Source organism: Aptenodytes forsteri, unplaced genomic scaffold, assembly GCF_000699145.1.
Source record: "Aptenodytes forsteri isolate BGI_AS27 unplaced genomic scaffold, ASM69914v1 Scaffold336, whole genome shotgun sequence".
Taxonomy (NCBI): Eukaryota; Metazoa; Chordata; class Aves; order Sphenisciformes; family Spheniscidae; genus Aptenodytes; species Aptenodytes forsteri.
In genome coordinates this window covers 3,888,906-3,893,812 of record NW_008794911.1, presented here as the reverse complement: position 1 = coordinate 3,893,812, position 4,907 = coordinate 3,888,906, and the positions used below count along the sequence as shown (strand labels likewise).

The window sequence follows — 4,907 nt, the reverse complement described above, 5'->3', positions numbered from 1 at the left end:
GACAGTTCTTAGCCATTATAACTAGCTATTTATGTCTGCATTTGGGTGAGGAAAAAGATTCATAATTGAAAAGGGCTTCTCATGTCTATTAATGGTTGTACTCATGTAGCTGTCATACTCCATGAACTTCTACTGCAGGAGTTAAGAAAAATCAAACATGAGGGATTTTGTATTTTATTTTTATATTTTAAATGAAGATATATCTTCACTGCATACTCGAAATGCTGATTTAAATGATTAACAACACAATTCCTAAGAAAAAAAAGAAAATACTTATTTTAGAAGTTATTTAGAGACAGTAGGAACAAAGAGAAACATGAGAAGATGTAATGTAAGTGCTTCTGTAAGTAGCAGTAGAACAGAGGCGGACTTTTCTGTAACTGAGATGTTCATGCATGGGGTAAGAATAGCACTGAGAGCAATATTTTAAAGAAGTTTTATAAAACTTTTTGAGTTGATTTTTTTGATTTTTTTGTTGTTTTTACAAAAATATTTCATAAAATATTTTATTTTAAAAATAGATCAAAAAAGGTAGTACAACTACCAACTCTTGGTCAGACTATCACTGATATAAATTTGTGTGACATTAATAGAGCAATATAAATTATTTTAGTCAAAATACTTACAATAGCACAGGGTAATCCCAAATAGCGTTCTAGTACCTTCCCAACCTTATGTTTCCTATAAAAATAATGGCACTAGAAATACACTTTGTTGAGTATGTTTAAAGATTTCCACATTTGGTTGAGTTTACGATCTTTTACAAAAACATACCATTTTAGCCCTTCCTTTTTCTTGGTATTCCTGCAATTTTCTCTCCAGATCTTCAGTTATGGACTCTTTCTCATGTAGCTTGTTACATGAAAGCTTCAAAAGTTTTCCTGGTGAACATTCCGTGTCTTCTCCATTTATGTTGTGATACTTCTATTACAAGAAAAGATTCTTCAGTGAGACTTGCATAAACTACATAACCCTTTTTGAAAGCTATAGAATATTTTTTGCAATTTGAACACATCATAATGCATATTTTACATTCGAGTTCTGTTCTAGTATCGAAAATAAAATTTTACTGTATCTGACATTTCAAATACTTGAACAAAAAGTGTTATATCTAATACATAATCTATAACACTAGAGAATTCAAACGCACAGCAAAGAATAAAGAAATTTAGAAAAAACTTGCATATCCTCTATATTTTAAAACTTTCAAAGAATGTATTTAAAACATGTAAGAAATAAAACAAGGAGAAAATGCAGCATAAGTACAGAATAACAAAATAAACTATTAAAATGTTAACTTTGCATTACTGGCATTTATTTTTGAATCTTCTTGATTGCAAAAGCAAAGTGTTTAAATTGCATTAAAGGATAAAAAAAGAGCACCTATAATGGATGATTTACTTCTTATGTAGTCAAAAAATAAAAAAAAGACTTTCAAAGAAAAACAACATGTGCAGCCTCCCATTATACAGAAATGTCTCCCCAAGGCGGTGTACTGCCAACAGCTGGCCATTAGGAAACACTAAGCTCAAAAGTGTGTTTGAAATCTTCCTTCAGGAGTACCTAGATACCTAGTTTAAGTTATTTTCCAAGGTTAAGTGATTAAATGTTGGTCAGCTTCTTTAAAATATTAATATTAGCAGAAATTACTCTCTTGTGTAATACATTAACATTTGCAGCACTCGCTGAGGAAGTGAAAGAAGTAGGGTTCAATTATTTCCTCAGCCACAGTGGAGTCAAACTCAGGTCTCCTTTCTCAGAGCACCCTACCTACAAAGCTATACACGTGCCTGGGATGGGGCGAATCTCTACCTGGCTGCTGAAGCTGGACCAGCAGAATCCAAGAGTAATGCAAGATCTTCCAAAGAGAAAGCAAAGCAAAGGGAACCTGACCCTGCAATCCCCTGGTGAGAACACTGCTACTACACACTCCATGGAATTCATATGCATTTTTTACCATGGAGTGATTACACGAGCTGGATTTGGGAAAGAAAACTTTTCACACACAAAATGAAGTTTGCATTATTCTAGATGGTCTATGCTGCAGTTACTTGATCGTATGTAGACACTCACATTTTAGCTAGTCATACTTTGCTTTTTTAATAGTCTGTGGAGATTTAGTTCAGACGAGTCCAGAGGACAACTCAATTCACCCTTCAGTAGGTATCTAAAACTGATCAATGAACTGTGTCCTAAAAATACCTATTTCTCTGCCTTGACTATCAAGAAAGCAAGGTCAGCACAGCTGCATCATAAATATGTCTACATTATTGATGAAGTGTTACAGGAGACAAATGCCACTCTTATTTTTTCTCAGAAGTGACTATCTCCCAAAAGGAGTGTTTCACTACCTAATTTTAAAAGGGAATATAGTTTTTCTTCAAATAGTCTATATAGCCTACAGCGCTCTTTTAAACCAACCCTGCTTAAAACATTAAAGTCACTGCTAGGAAGATTCCACAATTCTTACAAAAAAACCCCTATTTTACACTTGGTTTTGGAGCAGAATTTCTTTCTTCAAGTGATGGTGCTACATATCATTATTCAGGAATGAAGAAGAACAAAAGTAAAAAAATTAACATCTTTCTTTTCTGTGAGGTCTTAATAAATCTTGTAGTTTCTTTCTTTACAGAAGCTCCCCTTTCCTTCACTGCTAAAGCCTAGCTTTTGCCTTCTAATCACTCACTTTAAGCTATGCAACATTCTTGAAATGCATATCATCTTCTGTCACTTGCTCAGTGTTTTCAGCATTCTGATTTCCTCTCACATCTTTTTAAAATTCCTCAGTCTCACAGTTCCTCATATGTTTTCTGTGAACTTTTCTCCTTTGCTTCACATTTCTCTATCCTATTCTCTGAAACATCCACATGATTAATGCTGGTTTGAATGCATTCACAAGTGCACCTGTTCTCCTGCCCCTTCACATGTTTAGGAGATCATTCATTCTGTAAAAACACATTCTTTTCTCCTTCCAGGATTCTTTATGATCTTCTATATACTGTATTATACAGTAGATGCTAACATACTGTACACACTTCCCACTATATATCTCCACTTGACTGCGCTATGTATAAGCAACAGTAGAATAATTATAGCTAAATATTTTTACCCACTACCTTTCACAACTATCCACGTTAAGTGGTTTATTTTTCTTCTTTCTTTCTTTCTTTCTTGTTTTCTAAATACGGACTTTGTTTTGCCAAGAAGTACAAACCTGCATGCTCCATTTGCATGTGGGGGAATAAAGATGAAATTTAAGTTCCATACTTCCTAATTTGGATTATTTTTACTGTTCCAATTAAATCCTGAAATCTGTTAATAAGAAAGTTTGTGGCACAGTCCCTAGAGGGCAGTAGAAAGCCACCTGGGGTGCCCACAGTTGGTCACCATTCTCGGTTCGGTCACCTAAGAGTTCATTTACCAAATTTATCAAGACATTTTCATTTTTTATTGAACCAAACAACATTTTATATGATTACTATGTTTCTGCCTCCTCACAGACCCAATCACAGACTGTCAATTAAAGCAAGTTCCCTTCATTTGCTGTGAATTAAAGCACGCTCATCCCTTCATTTGATTTGACTACCCTCAATAACATGGAAAAGTAAGCACTGCATATTTGGGTCTAATCCTACACTGCTTGAGTATTTTGTGATCAATCATTTTTCACTAGTCAAGAAATTAAAAACTCTGCAATTTTTGCTTTCTTCCACTGGTATCTACTAACATACCTCATTCATGTTGCAGTAACTATGATGTTACTCATCTAAAACTATACTCGAGTGTGCTAACTTGCATAAGGGGGGAAAAACAATACTTGTGAAAACAATTATATTTTTGCATTAATTATTTTGTTTCTATTCAATATAGTTTAAATGCTTAGTCTTCATGAAACATTCAAATACACCCTTGTCCAGGTTTTGAAGTGCAAAGCTATTATCTGTAATTAGTTTATGACATATTAATACTCAGGCCAGCAGTCTACTACCACATTAATGATTAAAACCCACCTCAATATTTGCTCTGAGAACAGCCAGTGCATCACATAACTTGTTGGTCGCTTTGTTGAATTTGGACCTCTTTCTGCAATTCAATTTGTAACAAATTACTGAGAACTTTGATGTGCAATAAAAGGACACAAGCAATTACAAAACCAAACCAAACCAAACCACTTTTATATATTCTTCTTTTTCATTTAAGAAAATTAAATGCTATCCAAGCTTTTGAATGTAAAAAGAATAGTAGCTCATGTTCCTTTTCTATCACTTTCTTTTGCTGTATCAATTCTTTTAATATTTGTTTTTTTAACTTTCATATCAGAAGCTTGAAACTGAGGCTTTATGCATATTTCTCCTTTGTAGTGAGTGCTCACTAGTTGCAACATGATTGCCTAGGAGTGTTAATGCTGGCGTGGGCTGTGATTTACTACCTAAAGATCATTGACTATGTATTTTCAAAGAAATACATGGGCAAAGAACTGTAAATAATTTATACACACAGGAAGTGTGTTATATTTCTTGCCTATTAAAATATTGCTATAAAGTATTTTACTAGAAATAACCACACTACAATTTAAGAAGTTTTCCTAGATATGATTGTTAATATGCCAAGTACAACGTAATTCACGTTCTGTTAATTGCAAATTTGCAAAAGACACCTTAGACAGTCACTTTTAAATCTATATTAGCACTTTTCTTTATTTCCTTATTTTCAATACTTCTGTGGATTACTTTTCATTAAGTAAAACATTGTACCAATCTGCACAAAGAGGGTATAGGAATAAGAACGGGCATCTCGTGAAGATTAACATGTCAGTGAACAAGAATTTTTCTCTTTACCCGTTTATAGAATCATAGAATCATAGAATCATTGAGGTTGGAAAAGACCTCTAAGATCATCAAGTCCAA

General features: G+C 33.5%; 1 long non-coding RNA gene across 1 annotated transcript in view; it reads right to left on the bottom strand.

The window, feature by feature from the left end:
- Nucleotides 1-782: 782 nt before the first annotated feature.
- Nucleotides 783-4,907, bottom strand: part of LOC103895584 — a 7,022-nt gene continuing 2,897 nt past the window's right edge. The window contains exons 2-3 of the long non-coding RNA XR_657368.1: nt 4,011-4,083; nt 783-924 (exon numbers count right to left, since the gene is read on the bottom strand). This is a non-coding gene — a long non-coding RNA (uncharacterized LOC103895584). The remainder of the gene's footprint in view (nt 925-4,010; nt 4,084-4,907) is intronic.